Consider the following 25,056-nt stretch of genomic DNA (forward strand, 5'->3'; position numbering starts at 1 on the left):
GCCCCACTATTAATGTGAGTTAAAAGCCTTAACATTGAGTGCTAACATAATAAAAGGGGCTGTTACCTGATGCTTAGGGAGAAGAATTTAGAGAGGAGATATTAAGAAAAGAAAAAGAGAAAGAGAAGAAATTTCAAACCCGGAGGTATAAGCTAGATAAAGTCCAGAGGAAGAAAATAAAAAAATAATAATAATAATAATAAAAATCTCTGGAGGAATAAGCTGGACGAAGTCCAGGAAAGAGGAGGTATAAGCTGGACGAAGTCTAGAGGAAGAGAAAGAAAATCATGAGGAAAGGAGGATAGAAGGAGAAATTCTCATAACCCGAAACATCAGTGGCAGGAACTAACTATGAGCGATCGATCCTAACATCCCTGGTGAGGAATGAGTGATCAAGCGAATCTAACAATTAGCAAGTTAATGGCTATCTGGACGAGCTGACAGACCGATTAGGTGGAAGAAGGGAAGGGGAGGATTTGGAGAGTATAGACTATTGGATTGACCTTAAACTTGTGGGGATAGCTGCCCAAAATCTGAACTAATTCATGCGTATGTGTTTTATTTTCCTTAAGTGTTGTTGTCTTTTCTTTTTTTTTTTCATGTTAGTGTCTAGGTCTAGGAGTTCTCTTTGGTCAGGGAATAACCATGCATTGAAATTCGCCTTATTTCTCTTTTCTTGTCTTTATACTTGAGAACAAGTATGTTTTAAGTGTGAGCAGTTTGATAAGGCTAATTTCATGCATTGGTTATAGGGATAAATTTTGTGATTTCCCGGGTCTAACAAACCTTTTTGAGCCAGGTGTGTAGAGAAAATTGCCAACCCCAGGAAGAAGACAGAGATCACCTGTTGGAGGAAGCCGGGAAGGGAAATAAGCGGAACAAGGAAGAGCGCTAAACAAAAGAGCATTGAATCTAAGGGCAAAATGGGCATTACAAGAATAGTCTAGAAGCTCTATCCATTATAAAAAGGAGCACGCAATTAACATGAATCATCACCTTTCAGTTCCTACCTTAGTTTTCCACTTTTTCTACACACTCACACACTTGGGGGAAATCTTAGGGGGGTTCTCGTTTCATCGGAAGTTTGGGTGCAACACTGTCTCTGCGGAGGTGAAGAAACAATTGTCTTTTAATTTTCTGTCTACTTTTGGTACTCGCCGAGTCCTCGCTGTTCGAGGCTCGGCTTGGGTGTTGTTTCTATCGATGGATATTTCGTATTTTGCAATGGACATGTCTGTTTATGTTTCGTTTATCTTATCGTGTTGTTTTGGGCTTGATTTGCTGATTATTGTTGGATGATCTGAGTATGGAGTTATTTTGTAAGGAATTATTTGTGATCGGTTGAATCTACGTAGACTTGTGAGGATCGAAGGTGGAAATGATGTTTGGTTGTTATGGATGGCTTGGATTCGGAGTGGATTAAGCGTTCCATGGTTGGATCTGCTTGTTTTTGTTTCATTCGGTTGTTTATATTCTGCATTCTCGTTTTTCCTCGTCTAGTAGTTGTAGATCTGCTTCAGTTTTGACTATTCTTAATTTCTGCCGGTTTAATTTCATTTACTTTGCTTCGATCTGCGTTTTTGCTCTGTTTTAACTGGTTGTTTCGTGATCAATGTTGGAGAAGATGATATCGCTGTTAGTTAAGTCCTTTAGTTAGTTATTTTGCAGCCTTTTCAATCGTACTCTACCTTTTTCAGAAAATGGTCCCCACGTTTAGCTTCTTTCCCAAGTCTAGATTAATTTAGGAAACTGTTCGTTCGATCTAGTAATTGTCTCACTCTATTTCAGTTAATATGCATGTTTTTATGTCTCTGCCTAGATCTAGCTGTTAGAGTAGAATATTTTAATTACCAAGTCTAGGAATTAAAGCTCAACCCCAAAATTGTGTGGCAGCAGCCAACAAAAAAAATAGTTCCCGAGTCTTTGAACATGTTTACTTGCGCATTCATCTCTGTGGATTCGACCCCTACTTCCATGTACTAGTTTTCTTGCTAAAGCGGGTTGAGGGTTTTTGAAGAGGGAGTTAAGGTAGCGATTGTGTGCCCAACGACAGGTAGCTTAAGGTTCACTGAGTTCCTAGACCCAGTGTCTAGCGTATTCCCTGGACTGAGGGTTTTCTTCATTATTTTTAGAACACTCTTTCGCTGACCATCATTAGCTCTTAACAAAACCATAGCTCTTCAGTAGAGTCTGCGATGCATTTATGCTTCACACTCTTTCAAATTCCGGCTCCACCTCCTATGTTGAACACATATCCAGAAGTAGATTTTCTCGAGTCCTGATCAGCTTGAAAATCTGAATCAGTGTATCCCAAAGGACAGAGCTCGGCTGCATTGTAAACTAGAGCATAGACCTTAGTCCGTTTAAGGTACTTGAGTATGTTCTTTATGGCAGTCCAATGTCCTTGGCCAGGATTTGACTGATATCTAGCCACCATGCCAACAATAAAGCAGATATCAGGCCTAGTACAAAGCATAGCATACATGAGACTACCAACTGTCGAGACATATGGTATCCTTCTTATCTCTACTATCTCAAATGGCGTTTTAGGGCACATCTCTTGAGACAGATGGACGCCATGTCTAAAACGTAAGAAACCTTTCTTGGAATCTTGCATGTTAAAGAGTCTAAGTACTGTGTTGATGTAGGGTTCTTGGGATAAGCACAACGTCCTCTTTTCACGATCCCTAAGGACCTTGATACCGAGAATGTGTCCCACATCTCCCATATCCTTCATCTCGAACTGGTTTGACAACCACGTTCATACTGATGATAATATCTTTTTATTGTTTCCAATTAGAAGAATGTCATCTACATATAAAACTAAGAACACAACATTCCCCTTTTCAACTTTCTTATAGACACAGCTTTCATTCGGGCACTTTTCAAATCCAAGCTTATGAACAGTCTGATTGAAACATTGGTTTCATGATCAAGATGCTTGCTGATAAGGCTAATTTCATGCATCGGTTATGTGGTGAAAATCGTTATAATTTGCTGGGTCTACCACGTTTCCTAAGCCAGGTGTGTGAAGAAAAATCGCTAGATCGAGGAAACGCTGAAGGAGATGGTCTAGCGAAGGAATGAAGTAAAGTGAGCAGGATTTAAAAGAAAAGAAGGCGTGACAGATGAAGGCAATAGCTGAGGGCATCAAAGTCTATCTATACCTCGCTGGCCCCACTCCAACGCCTATATATAGAAGAGCATGCAACGCACATCACATCACTTTTTCACTCTCTTCTTAGCTCACACACATTACACACACTTGGGAATGGGAGATCTGGGGTAGTCGGGTACGAAGGGTTACTTTTCTTTAGAAGTTTCATAGTTGCAACACCTTCCGAGTGTGGACGAAGATACACTCTCTCTTAATTTCAGTTGTTTTACTCTTTTTGCTGTCGAACTTCACTTTTGGGAGTCGACTTGGCTGTTGATGATACTCGTTAACTTTTCGCTTTGTTGAATCATTTTAGCTGTGATATTTTGAGTTGATTTACGTAGATCTCACTGCTGGAAGTTTATTTTTACAAGTATATGTCGATCTCTGTTTTATTTTGATGTTGTGGTGTTTGATATGGGAATTCGGTGATAGATCTGTGGTTTATTGACTGATTGGAGGTTGTTGTTCGAATCGGAAGTGATGAAGTATTTCTGTTGGTTGGAGTTTGTGTCGGACGCTTGGATCCGGAGTGGATTTAGCGTCTGAGGTTGGATCCGAAGTGAGGAAAGGAAGTTGTTAGATGGATTTGAGTTTTCTTCTTGTTTTCTGTTTTGGTTCGTCTAGCGTCTGCAGATCTGTTCAGTTCTTCGTTGATTATGCATAAATTTGACGTAGATCTTGTTTGCTCTGTTTGATTTCGTTCATGTTGATTTTCTTATGAGTTTTTACGCAATTTGGTTGTAGAAGATGATGTCGCTGTTAGTTAGTACTAGAGTTAGTTATTCTGCCAGCTTTTCGTCCGTACTCTGCTTTTTCAGTCATGGTCCCCACAGTCAGTTTATTTCCTAGGTCTAGGTAAGTAGAGTAATTCTTTTAGGTCTAGTGATCGAACAGTTAATTTTCTCGCAACGTTTTCTTATTATTTCGCCTAGGTCTAGCTATTAGCTTAGGAGTTTTAAGATTCCCAAGTCAAGTTTAATTTGTTTTCCTCAACCCAAAAAATGCGTGGCAGCAGCCAACACCAAAAACACATTCAAATCCTTGAACATGAGTATTACGCATCCTTCTCTGTGGGTGCGATCCCTACTTCCCTATACTAGGTTTAGTAAAGTGGTTGAGTGTTTTTGAAAGAAGTGCTCTGTGTGTTCGACGACCAGGATTTCCTGCGACCAACGAGTTCCTAGACCGCGTGATCTAGTGGATTTGCTGGACCTAGGGAACCTGTTATTTCCTTCTGAACACACTACGAACATAAACCGTACCTTTCACTTGCTTAAGGCCATAAATGGACTTCTTAAGCTTCCAAACCATGTGCACCTTGCCCTTTACTGCATAGCCTTCGGGTTGTTCCATGTAGATGGTCTCCTCAAGACTCTCGTTTAGAAACGCAGTCTTGACGTCCATCTGCCATACATCCCAATCCATGCAGGCTGCTATAGACAAAAGTATCCGGATCGATTTGAGCATGGCCACTGGGGAGAAGGTCTCACAACCAATACAACAATCATCAAGGCAACTATCGTCAGAACCAAGGTCAAGGACCAAATTCTGGTCAATTCAGTTCCAGACCACAGAGGAGTTTGGATGACATGGTCCATGATCTAGTGAATTCACAGCAGTTCATGCAGGGTAACCTGCACTCCAACAATGACATGGTGCACAAGTTACAAGATGCTCAGTCTGAACATAAAGCCGCCATGGTCATGATGGCAAAGCAACTTTCCCAGATCGCAGTTTCCTTGAATGAGATGCGAGGGAATGAAGGGAAACTACCTGCCACCGTCAAACCGCCAGACCGAGCAAACATTAGTCAAATCACCTTGAGATCTGGGCGGGGTTATGAAGGGCCGACGTTGGAAATTGATGAGGAAGTGCCTATGTAGGCTAGTGAAGGGAAACAGAGTCAGCAACATCAAGAGGAAGGCGCTAGATCTAGGGAAATCCTTGTTCAGGAAGACCTCCAGAAGGGAGATTTAGGGGGACCCCTACCTCGACCAAGGGACCCGTTCTTCCTAGACCCCGAACCTGAAGAAGTGAGTAAGGAAGGAAACAAGGGAGTTGATGAAACCCAGGCTGGGACTTCCAAAAATGCAGTAAAGCGAGCAAAACCATTTCCATATCGCGAGGAGGTGAAGAAGAAAAAGGATGGTACAGAGGATCTCATGGAGATTTTTATCAAGTTGGAAATCAACCTGCCCTTCTTGCAAGCCTTAAAAATGCCTGCCTTCAGCGAGTTTATCAAGGAGTTTATTGCAGGGAAGACCAAGCCAGATGAGAAGATTGTGATCGGGGAGACTGTGTCTGCTGTGATACAAAAGAGAAGGATGCCCTCAAAATGCACCGACCCAGGTATGTTCACATTACCCATCTCTCTAGGGGATATCAAGGTTGAGCATGCTATGTGTGATCTAGGGGCATCAATAAATGTTTTACCACTTTCGATCTATAAGAAGTTGACTGGAGTGAGAATGGTTGCTACTAAGGTAGTGATCCAGTTAGCAGATAGAACTTGCATTTGCCCTGAAGGAGTGTTGGAAAATGTTATAGTCAAGGTGCATGATTTTCTATATCCTGCTGATTTTTATGTGATCAAGATGAATGATATTGAGTCTGCTGAGTCCAGTGGGGTACTTTTAGGGAGACCATTTTTGCGTACTGCTAAGACCATTATCGATGTCTTTGATGGAACAATTTGCTTGGACTATAACGGGGAGAAGTATACCTTTAGCATAGATGAGGGGATGAAAAGGCCTTTAGATGTTGAGAATCTCTATGCTATTGATGTTATTAACCCTTTAGTCCAAGAGTATCTTGAGACGGAATTGATACAGGAACAAATCGACAATTCGGAGTTGAGCCATTCGTTTGACAGGGAAGTTGTAGGATGGTGTGCAGCAATGAACACAGCAGAATTGACTGATGAAGAACTCACGGAGGCCATTATGGAATTCTGCAAAAGCCCCGAGTCAGCTAGATCTAAGGGATCGGCTCATGTGGCTAGTCTGGAAAAATCTCCTGGGTCTGGGAAGGAGACGTTACCCGAAATTACGGACAAAAATTCCTTGCCCCAGGAGACGAATGGAACAAAAAAGGAGCTGAAGACACTTCCACCGGGCCTCAAGTACGCTTACTTGGAGGAGGATGAGACATTTCCAATAATAGTCAACAGCAACCTGACGAAGGAGCAAGAGAAGGAGTTATTGGAAGTCATCAAAAGAAACAAGAAAGCAATAGGATGGACTCTCTCAGATTTGGTGGGAATAATTCCGGATCTTTGTATGCACCACATTCGTTTAGAAGAAAGTGCGAAGGCTCATCGAGATGCACAACGGAAACTGAACCCGAACATGCGAGAGGAGGTCTTAAAGGAGGTGTTGAAATTGCTTGCTCTAGGGATCATCTACTCCATTCCTGACAGCGAGTGGGTCAGTCCTGTCCATATGGTACCAAAAAAATCTGGAATACAGGTTGTTAAGAATGAAAAGAATGAGTTGGTACCCACCAGATTAGTGACAGGATGGAGGATGTGCATCGACTACAGGAAGTTGAACGAAACCACAAAGAAGGATCATTTTCCCTTACCTTTCATTGATCAGATGTTGGAGAGACTGGCAGGCAAACAGTACTTTTGTTTCCTTGATGGATACATCGGCTACTTCCAAATCTACGTTAATCCAGAGGACCAAGGAAAAACCACATTCACGTGCCCCTTTGGTACATATGCATACCGGAGAATGCCGTTTGGATTGTGTAATGCACCGGGAACTTTCCAACGGTGTATGATGAGCATTTTCTCGGATCTGTTGGAAGTATGCATTGAGATATTCATGGACGATTTCACGGTATATGGAAACTCATTTGATACTTGTTTAGCCAGCCTTGATCTAGTGTTACAGAGATGCCAAGAGAAGCATTTAGTGTTGAATTTCGAGAAATGACACTTCATGGTGACTGAAGGCATTGTCCTGGGTCACGTGGTTTCTGAGAGGGGTATTCAGGTAGACAAAGCAAAGGTGGATGTGATATCAAAATTACCATACCCTACGAACCAAAAAGAGGTGAGAGGCTTCATAGGCCATGCAGGGTTCTATAGGAGGTTTATCAAGGATTTTGCAAAAATCGCGCAACCACTCACTCGGTTGTTACATAATGATGTGGAATTCGTCTTTGATGAAGGATGTGAAAGGGAGTTCCAGTTGCTTAAGGACAGGCTAGTATCATCACCAATTATCAGGGCACCAGACTGGAGCCATCCTTTCGAGATAATGTGTGATGCGAGCGATTTTGCTGTGGAAGCTGTCCTAGGACAGAAAATTGATGGAAAAAGTTATGTGATCTTCTATGCTTCCAAGACGCTGAATCAGGCTCAGAAAAATTATGACACCACGGAGAAGGAAATGTTGGCTGTCGTATACGCGTTTGAAAAATTCCGACCCTATCTCCTTGGGTCAAGGGTTGTGGTTTTCACGGATCACGCGGCGATTAAGTACTTGCTGGCTAAGAAAGAATCTAAGCCGAGATTAATCCATTGGGTGTTACTCTTGCAGGAGTTTGATTGGGAAGTAAGAGACAAGAAAGGAACGGAAAATAGAGTGGCTGATCACTTGAGCAGAATACATCAGGGGGAAGCAGAAGAGAGCATACCCGATGCCTTCCCCGAGGAGCATTTGTATCTTCTGGAGAAATTTCCTAGACCACCTAACTGGGAAGCAGTTTTGGCTAGGGAATCAGATAAGGGGAAACGCACACTAAATGCAGAACCATGGTTTGCCGATTTAGCCAACTACTTGGTCACGGGAGAGATGCCAAGTTCAGACGAGATTCCCCGGGCCCAGAGGATGAAGATTAGAAGTGAACCTAAATATTACTTTTGGGACGATCCTTACCTGTGGAAAATGTGCTCAGATCAAGTGATTAGACGCTGCATTCCCGAATGGGAACAAAGAGATGTGTTAATTCATTGCCACACGTTAGCATGTGGAGGCCACTTTGGACCAAGGAAGACAGCGAGGAAGGTCTTGGACAGCGGATTTTATTGGCCGACGCTAAATAGGGATGCTTTTGATTTCTGCCAATGTTGCGAGAGGTGCCAGCAGACGGGGGGGATTTCAAGAAGAGACGAGATGCCTCAGGTCCCGGTGATCGTGTGCGAAATTTTTGATATGTGGGGAATGGACTTTATGGGACCGTTCCCATCGTGTTGTGGGAATAGATATATATTGGTTGCAGTGGACTATGTGTCTAAGTGGATAGAAGCTAAGGCCACCATAACATGTGAATCGAAGGAGGTGGCAAAATTTTTGAAGGCCAATATTTTCAACAGATATGGAGTTCCTTGGGCCATCGTCTCGGATCAAGGGACTCATTTCTGTAATCGCACCATCAAGGCTTTGATGAAGAAATATGGTGTTCACCATAGAGTGTCGACTCCTTACCATCCCCAGTCTAATGGCCAGGCAGAGATTTCTAATCGCGTGATCAAGGCGATATTGGAGAAAACAGTTAATCCGTCAAGGAAGGACTGGAGCAAGAGACTCAGGGACGCATTGTGGGCTTACAAAACTGCTTTTAAAACGCCTATTGGAATGTCGCCTTACAGACTTGTGTTTGGCAAGATGTGTCACTTACCTGTTGGTATTGAGCACAAGGTGTACTGGGCAGTGAAATAAATGAACATGAAGCCGATAGCTTGCGAAGAAGAAAGGAAGTTACAATTGCAAGAATTGGAGGAACTTCGGCTGAAGTCATTTGAGTCTGCCATGTGGTACAAAGAAAGAACGAAGTTATGGCACGATAAGAATCTCCGGGTCAAGGAACTTCATGTGGGACAGAAGGTGCTCCTTTTTCAGTCTCGACTCAAGCTAATGCCAGGAAAACTGAAGTCTAAATGGATCGGCCCATATACCATCATCGGCATCCGAGAAAATGGAGCAGTGGAGATCCAGGGAAGTGCTCCGAACTCTGTTCCTTTCCTTGTCAATGGTCATAGAGTGAAAGTCTATAGGGATAATTCTGAGTTGTGTGTTGTGGACGAAATTCCACTACATGCACTCCCTACTATCGCCTAAACGGACGGGGGATATTCCCGATGAGTTCCTGGGTCAAGGAGTAAGTTAACAATTTTGAAAAATACAAACTGAACCAGGGAATCTCGGGAATACAAAAAGTGTGTAAATAGTTTAATTGCTTTTCAAACTTAGAAAATCCAAAAATATTTTTGAAGCACCAGACTCCGGAGGGAACCGATATTTTTATACTCTAACCTTGACCTAGGAGTCTGGAACCTTCATTTTTTTTGTTATGTAGGACATGGTCGAAGGAATCAGCTAGAGAAGAACCTGAGGGGAGAAGTCAAGGGAAGCCTGAAGGAAGGAGTCAAGGAGGGAAAAAGATATTTTGAAATTCAAAATCTGGCCGATATTTATGGAAGTTGTACGGTTGCTTACATCATGCCTGCAACCGCACCATCTTTTCATCAGAAAAGCAACCGTCGTCCTTCTCTCTCCAATAATCCCAAAATTGACGAAATCTGATTTACTCTCCCTTCTCTCTACCTTCGCTCTATCTCTAGAAACTAAACCCTAACCAAATTCGACCAGTTTTTTCTCTCATTTTTCAGATCTGCACCGATGGATTCTACCCAAAGCACTGTGTACGACCCAACCCTGCTGGCAGAATTGACACAGAAAGTGGGGAGCGTCGAGAAAGCAAAGGAGGTGTATGCCCTATTCGCCGCTAGCCTGATGCCGTCTGCGCCGGTCGTACCACCACTGACGATTCCGGCAGACTCGGCTGCACAACCGGCGAACCTTCATGAACAAGGACCGCAAGATTCTACATCTCAACATGCAGAAACCGCTTCACAAAAGGCGGAGGAAGGGGAGGCAGCACAGAAACGGCCGGAGGGTGACGAACCGACGAATGACAAGACCATGGTGGAGATAGAAAAGCAAGAACCTGAGAACCCTAATCTTGAAGGTAGGGAAGTTTGTGAGGGGGAAACCCCTGTTTCTGATGAAGTTCGTGAGGGGGAAACCCCTGTGTTAGATGAAATTGTGGAGGGGGTAACCCCTATTGAGGATAGTGTGGCTGAGGGGGAAACCCCTATTTTAGAGAGATTTGCTGAGGGGGAAACCCCTATGGAAACTGGGGATGAGACCCCAGTTGATTTCAGGGTTGCGACCCCTGAGTTCGTGGAAGAGGGGGCAACCCCAGGAGATGTTAGGGGGGAGAACCCCATTTATATTGAGGGGGCAACCCCGATGTTGGTTGGTGAGGGGGAAACCCCAGAAATGCTATTGGAAGAAACAGATCTACTCACGACTGGAACATCGGAGCCCGAGGGAGGGCTGAAATTGATTGTGGACCTGGTAGGCGACCAGGAGGAGCCTCCTCGATGAAGTCGATGACTTAGTTCCTGACGTAGCAGAGGCAGAGGAGCGCCGCTTGACCAAGGAAAGGGCGAGGAAAGGAAAGACGACTGCGACCTCATCTACCCGGTCTAGGAAAGCTCCCTCCGTCCAGGAGGTCGAGGAGACCCTTTCCCCTATAACCGAGGAACCCTCTGTCGGGGAACAAGACAAGCCCATCCCTGAACCCATCTATGACTCTGAGGAAGCTGAAGAAGAACCGATTCCAGGAGTCTGGCTGACTAAGGAGTTGTTAGAGGAGATGAGGCAGTTCGACGACCAAAAGAGGATCGCAGTGTACAAGGAGAGATGTTGCGCCGGGAAGATGGCCAAGTCAGGGAAGCAGTACAGCTCGAGGGAGCTTAAAATGATTGCATGTGATAAGGAATTCCGCGCCTGTATCCAATCGATAGGATTTGAGTGGCTGTTACAGCACAGTCAGGAGAGGGTGCCAGTAGATCTAGCAAGGGAGTTTTTCTCCACCTGTCGTTTGAAGAATACCACAGATCTCGACGCGGATTCTATTACTTTCAGGCTTTTTAATGAAGAGTATGAGATGAGCATTCGGGAGTGGTCTCTGCGGATGGGGTTGTTTACCCAAGCCGAGGATGAAGAGGGGGCGTGGAATGATAGGATGGTTGGAGTGCCGAAGAACACACCTGGTTTCAAGGTGCAGACGGCATGGGAACTGATCACGCACCCCAAGTCGGGGACGTTTAAGTCCAGCTACTCCAAGGCTCCCACATTGAAGACCGGATTCTCCACTTTGCTCAAACGTTTGTCAGTTATAACTTGATGGGTACCGCGAATTCAGCTCTCACCACTACCGACCTCTACTTCACATGGTGCATGGCGAAAGGTGTAAAGGTGCACCTAGGATATTGGCTGGCGCAGGCGTGCCACCAAATGACGAGCAACCCTGCGCGTCATATGTACACTTGCCACCTCATCGGCGCTTACCTGCAGAGGAACATAGAAATGAAAATTGCCAAGGCCGCTCCGTTGGTAGTCATGTGCGAACCCCCAGAAGTGTTCAGTGTTGATTATTTTTTCAACAAGGGGTTACTGCAGACTCACGGCACCAAGACTCTGTTCTATTCGTTGGGAGATAAGGTGAAAGCAGAGCCGGAGGAAGTCGAGGAAGCCATGCCAAGTGAAGAGATTGAAGAGCTACGCAAGGAAGTCCAGGACGTGAAGAAGGAAATGCAGTCGATGAGGAGAGAAATGATTAAGGAGCTTGGTGGGATAAGGAAGGAATTGTTGGGGAATCGGGAGGAAGTGAAGACCCTAAGGGGCAACATTGCTGATTTGGCGGTGAAGTGCGCCAAACAAAATGAGCGAATGACGGAAGCGGTGGAGCTTTCAATGAAGATGTTAAAGTGGATGCAGCAGACGCTCCCCTTGACCCAGTCGAGGACAACTCCTGGGTCCAGTAGTGAAGTTAAGCAGCCCACTCAGAGCAGTCCCTCCGTCAGGCAATCGCAGCAATCGCTCAAGCAGTTGATTCCCCCGGCCGTTCCCAAACAAGTTCCAGCCCCATCTAAACCGAAGTCTATAGTGAGGAAGAAGAGCTGGAGCAGCCAGCAAAGAAGATAGTAAGAATGACCCGACCCGGAATCCCACCCCAGTCTGGCTCTCGAGGGAGCCAGCCCCAGAAGTGAACCAACATCTCTTGACCAAGTTACTTTTATTTTTCATTCCTTTAGTTTTTTTTTATTATTCCTGTTATCTACGTGTGTTTTATAATTGTTGTGTCTTCTCCCACTTAGCCCACTGCGTGGTCTAAGTGTGAGAAGTTTATATTTTCTGTTTTGTTGTGCTTTTCTTGTGTTTTCTGCTTTATTGTGTTTTTCTCCCACTTAGCCCAATGCTTGGTCTAAGTGTGAGAAGTTTCTGTTTTTGTAACCTGTTTTGTTAATTTGCAACGATCTCTCTGTTCCCCCCTTCACGACGATGGCTTGGGGACAAGCTTGAGTGAAGTGGGAGGGGGAGAGGAGTCAATGCATTACTTTGTCTGCATATCAAGAGTCTGTAAGTCTAAGTTTTGTCGCATGAGCCAGTGAATATAATACGGCATGATTCCCTTAGTGAAAGTAATTGAAGATAGGAGGCATTTCAACTTAGAAGCTTTTTCCTTAAATAAGCCTAGTTAATCTGAGTGCAGCGAGAACGATGGAGGATGCCTCTACTTACTTAGTTGTGAAGCCCTACTATAATAGTGAGTTATAAGCCTTAATTAACTTCAAGCTAACACATGATTAAGGGCCACCACTGAATGCTTAGGGAGAAGAGCTGTGAAGGAGAAATAAATGGGAATTGGGTTATGAAGGTGCAAGCTGGACGAAGTCCAGGGTAAGGCGTTATAAGCTGGATGAAGTCCAGAAGAGAGAAGCAACGGAGGAATAAGCTGGATGAAGTACAGGGGAAAAAAATGGGAAAAAAAAAAAGGGAAAAAAAATAAAATATAAAAAAAGGAGGAATAAGCTGGACGAAGTCCAGAGGGAAGTTGTCTAGAAGGCAGGAAAGATAATAGCCTAACCCAGGAAAGGAGGAACTATCATAACCCGACGCTTCAGTGGTGTAGCATTAACTTAAGAGAGAATCGATCCTAACATCCCTGGTGAGGAATGAGTGATCGAGTGAATCCAACAATCGGGAAAGTAGAAGGCTATCTTAACAAGCTGACAGATTGGCTAGGTAAAGGAAGGGAAAGGGCCTATTTGGAGGAGTGCAACTTATTGAATTGACCTTAATCTTGTGGGGACGGATGCCTAAAAGTTGAAGCTAGCTCGTGTATATGTGTTTATGTGTTTGTATGTTTTTATTAGACTTTTTAAGTTTTTCTTTGTGTCTAGGTCTAGGAGTCGGTCAGGAGATAACCTTGCTTGAAATTCGCCTTATTCTGTTTCTTCTTCTTGTCTTTATTCTTGAGGACATGTATGGTTTAAGTGTGAGCAGTTTGATAAGGCTAATTTCATGCATCGGTTATGTGGTGAAAAGCGTTATAATTTCCTGGGTCTAACACGTTTCCTTAGCCAGGTGTGTGAAGAAAAATCGCTAGATCGAGGAAACGCTGAAGGAAATGGTCTAGCGAAGGAATGAAGTAAAGTGAGCAGGATTTAAAAGAAAAGAAGGCGTGACAGAGGAAGGCAATATCTGAGGGCATCAAAGTCTATCTATACCTCGCTGGCCCCACTCCAACGCCTATATATAGAAGAGCATGCAACGCAGATCACATCACTTTTTCACTCTCTTCTTAGCTCACACACATTACACACACTTGGGAATGGGAGATCTGGGGTAGTCGGGTACGAAGGGTTACTTTTCTTTAGAAGTTTCGCAGTTGCAACACCGTCCGAGTGTGGACGAAGATACAACCTCTCTTAATTTCAGTTGTTTTACTCTTTTTGCTGTCGAACTTCACTTTTGGGAGTCGACTTGGCTGTTGATGATACTCGTTAACTTTTTGCTTTGTTGAATCGTTTTAGCTATGATATTTTGAGTTGATTTCCGTAGATCTCGCTGCTGGAAGTTTATTTTTACAAGTATTATGTCGATCTCTGTTTTATTTTGATGTTGTGGTGTTTGATATGGGAATTCGGTGATAGATCTGTGGTTTATTGACCGATTGGAGGTTGTTGTTCGATTCAGAAGTGATGAAGTATTTCTGTTAGTTGGAGTTTGTGTCGGACGCTTGGATCCGGAGTGGATTTAGCGTCTGAGGTTGGATCCGAAGTGAGGAAAGGAAGTTGTTAGATGGATTTGAGTTTTCTTCTTGTTTTCTGTTTTGCTTCGTCTAGCGTCTGCAGATCTGTTCAGTTCTTCGTTGATTATGCATAAATTTGACTTAGATCTAGTTTGCTCTGTTTGATTTCGTTCATGTTGATTTTCTTATGAGTTTTTACGCAATTTGGTTGTAGAAGATGATGTCGTTGTTAGTTAGTACTAGAGTTACTTATTCTGCCAGCTTTTCTTCCGTACTCTGCTTTTTCAGTCATGGTCCCCACAGTTAGTTTATTTCCTAGGTCTAGGTAAGTAGAGTAATTCTTTTAGGTCTAGTGATCGAACAGTTAATTTTCTTGCAACGTTTTCTTATTATTTCGCCTAGGTCTAGCTATTAGCTTAGGAGTTTTAAGATTCTCAAGTCAAGTTTAATTTGTTTTCCTCAACCCAAAAAATGCGTGGCAGCAGCGAACACCAAAAACACATTCAAATCCTTGAACATGAGTATTACGCATCCTTCTCTGTGGGATCGATCCCTACTTCCCTATACAAGGTTTAGTAAAGTGGTTGAGGGTTTTTGAAAGAAGTGCTCTGTGTGTCCGACGACCAGGATTTCCTGCGACCAACGAGTTCCTAGACCGCGTGATCTAGTGGATTTGTTGGACCTAGGGAACCTGTTATTTCCTTCTGAACACACTACGAACATAAACCGTACCTTTCACTTGCTTAAGGCCATAATGGACTTCTTAAGCTTCCAAACCATGTGCTCCTTGCCCTTTACTGCATAGCCATCGGGTTGTTCCATGTAGATGGTCTCCTCAAGACTCTCGTTTAGAAACGCAGTCTTGACGTCCATCTTCCATACATCCCAATCCATGTAGGCTGCTATAGACAAACGTATCCGGATTAATTTGAGAATGGCCACTGGGGAGAAGGTCTCATCGTAATCGACACCCTCCTTTTGGGTATACCCTGCTATGATCGGCATCCTCCGGCGCCTCTGCAAATTCCAGGGATCCAACACATTGTCGTCCGAGGAGTGATCCATAGATTCCCCCAGACCAATGTATCTATCGGGCTCGTGAGAGACCCTCCCACTGCGACGCGACACTATAACACTTGGTGCAGAAGTTGTAACTACGGGAATTGTTTGTACACTAGGTACTTGTTCTTGGTTAATGGAACTTGTGACAGAAGTTAGCTCGTCAAGAGCCACTGCACTGCTGGGTTTATGATTCATTACATAGTCTTCCTATAAGAATGTCACATGAGTACTCACAATGACTTTCTTATCTCGAAGACTAAGAATTTATAAGCTTTCGATCCTCTAGGGTACCCTATGAACACACAAACATCCGTCCTGAAGGGGCTTGGCAGCGGAAGCGCTCACATAAATCAATTACATAATAATTCTGATCTATTTAGCGGATTATTTAGACAAAATCTATTCGCGTAATTATCATATGTATTATTCTCATAACTCAAATAAAACATGCTTTAAATTAATTGAAACCTAAAACATGTTTTTCTACGGTTTAGCCATTATACCTTGAAAATTCTCCAAAGAATCGAAGATAGCTAGCGCCTTCTCCACGTGAAGATCTTTAGTACAAAACCACGGATCTTCTGTCTGGTTCCCGGACGTAAACTGATATCAGGGTGGGATCTCACCAGTGTACTAGGACTTAAATAAAGAAGACAGAAATTCTTTCCCACGGAGGAGAAGAAAAATCGTCCCTCTTCTATGCAGAGAGGGGGACGAAAATTTTGGAAGAAAGTAAGTGTATTTTCTGTCTCCTTTATTCTCCTATTTATAATAAGTCACATATTGGGCTCAGACAGGGATCTATGGAAGACTTTGGATATGGGCTCCTCCAATTAGCTTTTTACTAATTAAATTAAACCCAATTTAATATAAGCTTAAAATTGGAATATTACGAGCAACCACTATAGAAGTAATATTGCACTCCCCATCCAAATCCAAAATTATAAGTACTTCGGGTTTCCATTACTTGATATTTATTTCCCGCGCTTAAGATTGAAACATCCGTTAATTAATTATTGTCTGTTATGGACTTAATTAATTAATATCCTATTTATTCCAAGAGAGGACTCAGCAAGAAAATCTTATTTATTATTATTCATAGAGTAATTAAACTCCAACTAGCAAGGTTCCGAATAATAAAACCTTATTTCAAGCTTCTCTTGAGGATGTTATCAAACGAGACTCACCTCGCGCATGATTCAACATAATAGCAATCCTAGCACCGCTAGATATTAATCACCACTACCCAATATACCAGGCTTATTGGGTTGCGAAAAACCCGCACCATTTGGTAAGTCAAAGTAGTGCATAATCAATACTGTATGCTCAATGCTAACGTACATTGATTAAGAAATAACAATTTACAAGATCTCGTCTTTCAGTAGATAGCATAAAGACTGTCTCACTGTTAGATCCATTCAGTGCTATACCACGCCAATGTCATCTTATTTCAGTAAGGCTTAGAAATAATCAGACTGACATTGCAACCTTTCACGATAGGTAGTCTAAGCCTATCTAGGTTGTGAAATTCTTCTTTTTTTCTTTGTTTAGAACTGACCGTGTTACCTTAAAGTGAACGATGCCCACAACCGGTCTACTAAAACAAATACTTAGACTTTGTTAAGTTACTTATACATTTAAACATGTAATAAACATCCATTAAATGTAAAACATAACAACATTATGACAAAAATAATCTGTTTATTCCTTTGAAAAATAGAATAAGAGTTTTAACTGTATTCAATCACTCGAAAGGTGATTTCTAGTATACAAACTCTAACACGTCCTTGATCCCAGCTTAGTTCGATCCTTTTCCAATACTAGATTAGGCTTATTCCAGTCCACAACTCATAAGGAGTAGTAGGTATGGATTTTGACGGTAAGTTTAGGATTTTGATGTGCTAAACCCTAAACCCTAAACCCGTACCATGTTTAACAAGGTCCTATTCCTACTTTCAGCCACGCCATTCTGCTGAGGCGTGCCCGACGCAGTCAACTGATTCAATTCCCGCCACTGACAAGTAGTCCAAAAACTCTACACTGAGGTACTCGCCTCCGCGATTAGATCGCATGCTTTTGATACTCTTTTCATGATACGTCTCCACATAAGCCTTAAACTCTTTGAACTTATCAAAAGATTCAGACTTGTAGCACATCAAATTTTCGAGAAGTCATCAATAAGGTGATGAAGATGTGATTGTGTACAGATTGTTTTCCATGATACCACGACAGATATAAGATCCATCTTTCTTAACAATGAAATTGTCATTAAGAGAAATCGAATATCCATCATAAACCAATTTAGAAACTGAAATTACATTTCTTCTAAAAGAAGCTATCAACAAAACATTCTTCAAAATCAAAAATCTATCACAACTAAAACGCAAATAAACATCTCCCACTGCCACGGCCGCCACTTTAGTAGCGTCGCCCAGCTGGACCTCGATCTCACTATCACATAGCCGCCTTGTCACCTACATTAAATCATGATCAAAACAAATGTGATCAGTAGCTCCAGTGTCAATAACCCAAGTATGAGTAGATGTCGAAGCCAAACATGACTCAACCACTAGAGCTTGGTGCATACCTGTAGCCTTGCCCCTTTTAGGACATTCTGGCTTCCAATGCCCCTTCCTCGATTCTGCTCACTTTTCGCCTCCTCCATTCGCTAGTAAACTTCTTTCAATTCTTCCAGGACCTGGCGAATTTCCATCACACACCTGGCTTAAACAATGTGTTAGACCCAGTAAATGGTGATTTTCATCATATAACCGATGCATGAAATTAGCCTTATCAAACTGCTCACACTTAAACCATACTTGTCCTCAAGTATAAAGACAAGAAAAAGAAATAAGGCGAATTTCAACGCATGGTTATCCCCTGACCGACTCTCTAGACTCTAACTTAACACAAACTCCTAGACCTAGACACAAACTTACACACAAAATGACAAAACACTTATAGAAAAACACATAAACACATATGCATGAACTAGCTTCAACTTTTAGGCAACCGTCCCCACAAGATTAAGGTCAATCCAACAGGCTGCATTTCTCCAAATTGGCCCCTTCCCTTCTTCCACCTAATCAATATGTCAGTTCATCAAGATAGCCTATTACTTTCCCAATTGTTGGATTCACTCGATCACTCATTCCTCGCAGGGATGTTAGGACCAAATCTCTCGTAAGTTATTGCCATACCACTGAAGCGTCGGGTTATGAGAGTTTTCTCCTTTCTACACTTCGTTCCCCCTTTTGTTCCTGGGTCAGGTTACTATTGCTCCTTGCCCTTAGACATATTTCCCCTGGACTTCGTCCAGCTTATACCTCCATTTTTTAAAATTTTTTATTTATTTATTTATTTTTTCTCTGGACTTCGTCCAGTTTATACCTTCATAACCCAATTTTCCCCTATTTTCTCCTTCAGGACTCTTCTCCCTAAGCATTCAGTGGCGGCTCCATTTCACATGTGTTAGCTCAAAATTGTTTTAGGCTTATAACTCGATCTTATAGTGGGGTTTCACAACTAAGTCAGCTAAGGCATCTTCTATTGTTCTTACTTCATCCAGATTGACCTCAGCTTATTAAAGGAAAAGGCTTCTAAGTTGAAATACATCTTGTCTTCAATTGCTCTCACTAAGGAGATCATGCCGTATTATATTCACCAGCTCATGCGACACAAACAAAACCTAGACTTAACGACTCTTAACATTCTAAACACATACAAGCATTGACTCGCCTCCCCCTCCCACTTCACTCAAGCTTGTCCCCAAGCCATCGTCGTGAAGGGGGGAAACAGGGCAGACAATCCAACATACAACAAACAATATATGCTAATAAACTTCTCACACTTAGACCGAGCATCGGACTAAGTGGGAGAAGACAATCATTAAAACATAAAACACAAACTTCTCACACTTAGACCAAGCATTGGGCTAAGTGGGAGAAGGTAGACACATAAAGCAATTTTCAACAGAAACACAGACAATAACAAAGACATTAGAAAAAAAACAAAAATTAAACTAATACTGAAAATAAAAGTTACTTGGTCATGGGGGGAAATTCATTTCTGGGTCTGGCCCCCTCGAGAGCCAGACTGGGGTGGGATTCCGGGCCGAGTCATCTTCACCTTCTTCTTCGTCGGCAGCTCCGGCTCCTCTTCCTCCTTTTCTTGCTGCTTGGACACTGGTTTCTTCATCGGTAGGGACTTTGACGTAGAGTGTCTTCTCCACCCACTTTGACATTTTCATCATCAGCTCCACGACCTCTGCTATCCGCTCATTCTGCTTGGACGACTTCATCGCCAAGTCTTCAATGCTCCCCGCAGCGCCTTTATCTCCTCTCGGGCCCCGCCTAATTCTTTCCGCATTCCACCAAGTTCCTTCATCAACTCCTTCCTCTTCGTATGCATTTCCTTCTTCAATTCCTCAACCTCCTCACTGGGCACAACATCCATAGCCTCCGACTCCGTCTTCACCTTATCTCCCACCTCGTAGAAGAAGGTTTCCTTGCCGTGTGCCTGGAGCAGCCCTTTGTTGAAGAAATATTCAACGCTGAAGGTCTCTGGGGGCTCACACATCACGACTAGAGGAGCGGTCTTGGCTATCTTAATTATGATGTTCCGTTGGAGATAAGCGCCGTGGAGATGGCATGTGTACATATATCGCGCGGGATTGCTTGTCATTTGATGGCAGGCCTGGGCCAACCAGTAGCCGAGATGTACCTTCACACCTTTCGCCATACACCAGGTGAAGTAGAGGTCAGTGGTTGTCAAAGCTGAGTTCGTCGTACCCATCAGATTGTAGCTAATAAATGTCTGGGCGAATCGGAGGATGCGGTCTTCAATGTGGATTTGAACGCCCCCGCATTAGAGTGGGTGACCTTCTCCCATGTTGCCTGTACCTTAAACCCTGATGTGTTCTTTGGTACGCCGACCATTCTCTCATTCCAGATGCCTTCGTCGTCATCAGCCCTGGAAAACAACCCCATCCTTAAGGACCACTCCCTGATGCTCATCTCATGTTCTTTGTTGAAAAGCCAAAAAGTGATGGAGTCCGCGTCGAGGTCAGAAGTATTCCTGAGTCGGAACATTGACAAAAACTCTCGAGCTAAATCCACCGGCACCTCTGCCGTGCTGTGCTTCAACAACCACTAAAATCCGATCGCGTAGATACACGCGCGGAACTCCTCATCGCTGTCAATTATCTTAAGCTCCTCGGAGCTGTACTGCTTGCCTGATTTTACCATCTTCTCATGCGCTGCATCTCTCCTTGTATGTTGTGGCCCTTTTCTAATCATCAAAGCGTCTCATTGACTCCAGCAATTCCCTAGTTAGCCAAATCTCTGGGCGCTCATAGTTAAACTCCTCATCAGATTCTCCGGGTTCGGAATCGGACCCAGGAGTAGGCTCGGCTCATTCCTCGGTGAAGGGAACTTCGGTCAGTGAGGAAAGTGGCTCCTCAACCTCCTTGACGAAGGGAGTTTTCCTTGATCGCTTCGACTGGGTCGCAGCTGTCTGCTTTCCTTTCCTCATCCTTTCCTTGGCCAGGCGGCTGTCCTCCGCCTTATCACCTGCTGTCCCTCGGGCAGGGAACTCCTCTTTTTCAAAATAGACCAAATCATCCACCTCGTCTATTAGACTACTCCTGGTCCTTCGCCTCTCTGTTCTTTCATCGATCTTAGGTTTGTCTACATCCTGGTCATCCATCAGGCCCACAATCAGATGTTGCCCTTCTTCGACGGGCTCTAGTACTCCAGTCATGTCGGGGTTCGTCTCCCCCAAAGGCTCCTTCGGGATTTCCCCCATATCGTCCACCATTGGGGTCCCCCCCTCAATATAGACAGGGGTTTCCCCCCAAACATCACTCGGGGTTGCCCCTTCCTCCATTGGCTCAGGGGTTGTCCCCCTAAAATTCTTCGGGGTCTCATCCCCGGTCTCGATTGGGGTTTCCCCCTCAGCAAATTTTTCCAGAACATGGGTTTCCCCCTCAACAACTTCCTCTGAGAAAGGGGTTTCCCCCTTAGCAAACTCTTCTAGAACAGGGGTTTCCCCCTCTTTCTCACCCTCAGAATTAGGGTTTTCGCTTTCGTGTCCCTCAGACTCCACATTCTCATAACCATCATTCAGCCTACCGTCTGCCGCCAATTTACCCGTCGCCTCCTCCTTGTCCGCTTCCGGTGGGCTTGTGCTTGGAGCGGTTTTCACCTGTTGAAAACTAGAGTCCGGTACTTTGGTCGAAGCTTGAGGCCTTTCGTCGTGGGGAACTGCGGTTTGACCCGTCGAATCAACATGGATCGTCGGCAGTGGTGCGGCAGCCGCAGATGTCATCATGCTAGCCGAGAATAAGGCGTAGTCCTCTTTCGCTTTCTCGACGCTTCCCAATCTTTGCGTCAACTCCGCCAGAAGAACAACGTCGTATGGGTTCTGGACGGTTTCAGATCCCGTGGATGACGCCTCCGGTCGTGAACTCCTTATGGTATGAGTTGGATCCATTACTGTAATCTGAAATCAAAAGGTAACCTGGTGGAAATCGGGCTAGGGTTTGCAATTCTTGAGAGAGAAACATAGTAGAGAGAAGGGAGAGAATCGGTGTTTGACGTTTGAGATTATTGGAGAGAGAAAATGGCAGTTAGCCTTTTTGGTGAAAGGATGGTGCGGTTGCAGGCGTGATGTAAGAAACCGTACACCTCCCACAAATATCGGACAATTTCAAATTCAAATTTTCTCCATCCCTCCCTTAAAATTCTTTCTCTAGACTTCCTTCCCCTAGCTAATTTCCTTGACCACGACTTTACACATATAAAAAAAAATGAAAACGCCAGACTCCTGGTGCTTCGAAAATATTTTTGGAAGATTTAGATTTTCTCTTTTTTTTTTTTTTGGATTTTAACTTATTTTCACAACGCAATTAAACTATTTACACATTCCTCCTGAGTATTCCCGAGATCCCCTGGTTCAGTGTATATTTTAAAAATGTAAACCAATTTACCTGACCCGGGAATTCATCGAGAACACTTCCTTGTCTGACTAGGTGATAATAGGGAGTGCACTGAAAGGTTCCAGGTTCTTTCCCTAGTTTTACGTATGTAATTTGGAGTGTATACAACTGATCAGGAAGAGATTCCCGACCCAGCTGAGTCGTTGGTACGACAACCGGGACCTGGCTTAAAACAAGTTTCCTCAACCCACTTCTACTGATTAGTATAGTGGAGGTAAGGGTCGAATCCCACAAGGATGGACACGTTTGGATAACTGCGGTGACTTTCCTGGGTGTTTTCGGTTAGCTACCTGATAAGTCGTATTCTAAGCCTTGGTTACTGGTCAGTATGTCGTGAAATGCATGTATTATCTGCAAAACAGTTGCTTAAGTGTGCAGGATTAAAGGATCCAAGTCAGTAGGAGACGATTCAGGTGACGCAAGTGAAAAGGGCGCCAGAAGGGTGCGATACTGACCAGCATGCATGCCAGAGAAAAGGCTCGAGATGGAGAAGGAGGATAGCTGGGATGATCATTGACAAGGGAAAAAAGGTCAAAACGCGGGAGAAGTCTACCCTAAAAGCAAGGGCAAGCCTCCCTATAAAAGAAGCCACTTGGAGAGAGAGAAAAGTTCGATCAACGCCCCTTTAGAGTTGGTTCCAAGTTCTCGGTTCTCAACACACTTAGTAGAATTCTCTCTAGAAGATCAGTCCTTCAGCATTATCCTACCTCTCGTTCTTCGCCACAGCGATGGTCACTTGACGTACAAGAGTTTGCCGGAGAAATCATGAGTCCGCCGTTCCAGCCAGTTATCGTAGCAGTGTAGTAGTATCATCGCCCGGAGTGGCACAAACAATCTTAATCGCTTTCTTAGTTTAAAGTTTACTTGTTTTCATCGTTAGTTACTTGCAAACACTCATCGCTGTTTCTCTTTTGAAGTACTTTGTTATTTTCCAACATTTATGTTATGAAGTTTCTATTTCGCATGTCACTTTGGTTCGAGTTTGCTTCATTCTGCCTAGGAAAGTTAGATTTAGTTATTGCTTTCAATTTCTAAGTGTTTTCTTATTGGGAGTTGTTGATTCAAAAGTTGTAGCTATGTTTAGTCAAGTTTTCGTGCATGAGTTTCTTTTCTGCGCCGTGATTACCACCTTGCATGTCAGTCAGTAGAAGTAAAGTTACAGTTTTACCATTTAATTTATGTTTAAGCATTTTAATCGATGGATCTTGAGTTGGAATTTATGAATCTGAAGTTTTAGCTATGGTGTATGTGTTCATATGGATTTTGTCAATACTTGGTGAGGAAGAAAACGTCAAAATCAACTTTATTGGACCACTTTTACTTTTAAGTTACTTTTGCTTTTGTTCCCTACTTTTCAGATGTACTATCCAGACCTGTCAGAGAGCCCCAGCCAACAGATATACCTTGTAGTCTAATTTTCCTCTTTTAGTAACTGTACACTTTCCATATGTCTCTGATACACCTTGTCCCCTATTTTCACGAACACTCCCACATGTCTGTTATTTTCCCGCCTACTAGTCAGTAGAGTACCACCTTTATTTCCTGTCTAGGTAAAATCTCAACCCAAGCGTGGTAGCTAACCAAAACACCCAGGAAAGTCACCACAGTTATCAAAACGGGTCCATCCTCATGGGATTCGACCCTTACCTCCATTATACTAGCCAGTAGAAGTGGGTTGAGGAAACTTGTTTGAAGCCAGGTCCCGGTTATCGTACCAACGACTCAGCTGGGTCGGGAATCTCTTCCTGATCAGTTGGATACACTCCAAAATTACATACGATAAACCACAAAACACCCGAAAGAGTGGAAAGGAAACCAGGCACTTTCAAAATGGCGCCGTTGCTGGGGATGGATGGCGTTCATACTTGTTATTGTGTGTGATCTTTTTGGTGTACATACTGTTTATAATTTTTCTTTTCTTTTTGTTTTCAGTTTATAAGAAGTGGCTCGGCTCCTGGCCAGTGGAGACCAAGGATACTTCCCCGAGGAACAATACTCATTACCACTCGTTCTGGCCTGTCGACAGCACTGTCTGACCTAGGCACGAGTAGCGACGAAGAAAAAGAGGAGCTAGAGTACCAACTCCCGGAGCTTCCACCCCAGCCAGTAAGAACACTAGTGAGGATGGCTGACCATGGTGAGGATGATCCCGAGCTCGCAACACTTACCGCACACGCCGACGGGGATCCCCCACAAGCCAGCCCACAAGCCATAGTGGTCACCCCAGGCCAGACCGCCTGTGATGTGAAACCCCACGTTATTGCAATCTTACCGACGTACTGTGGGAAGAGCTACGAGGGACCATACGAATTCTTAAATGAGTTCTGCAAAATCTTTAAGGCACAGAGGCGGCCAGCAGGAGCGAGCGAGGACGATTACAGACCGAAGGCCCTACCTTTTGTCCTGAAGGGAGAAGCCAACACTTGGTTCATGCGCCTGCCAGCCGACTCTATCAATACATGGGCTGATTTCAATTCAGTTTTCCTAGCCGAGTTTTTCCCGTCTTCGAAGACAAGTGCATTGAAGAGGAAAATATCGTGCATAAGGCAAGAATATGATGAAACCCTGAGCGAGTATTGGGAGAAGTACATGAGCCTTCTGGAGTCATGCCCCAACCATCACATGAAGGAGACATAAGTGCACCACACCTTCTATGAAGGGATGAACAAGGAAACCAAGGATCTGGCAAATTCATCATCTGGAGACGATTTCACCCAGTTGA

General features: G+C 43.7%; 1 pseudogene; it reads left to right on the forward strand.

Annotated features, from left to right (window-relative positions):
• LOC148923185 (uncharacterized) overlaps nt 1–25,056 on the forward strand; it is a 99,031-nt pseudogene that overhangs the window by 68,376 nt on the left and 5,599 nt on the right.

The sequence above is a fragment of the Salvia hispanica genome, chromosome 6, assembly GCF_029641045.1.
Source record: "Salvia hispanica isolate PSC_SH4W2 chromosome 6, Shi_PSC_v1, whole genome shotgun sequence".
Lineage (NCBI taxonomy): Eukaryota > Viridiplantae > Streptophyta > Magnoliopsida > Lamiales > Lamiaceae > Salvia > Salvia hispanica.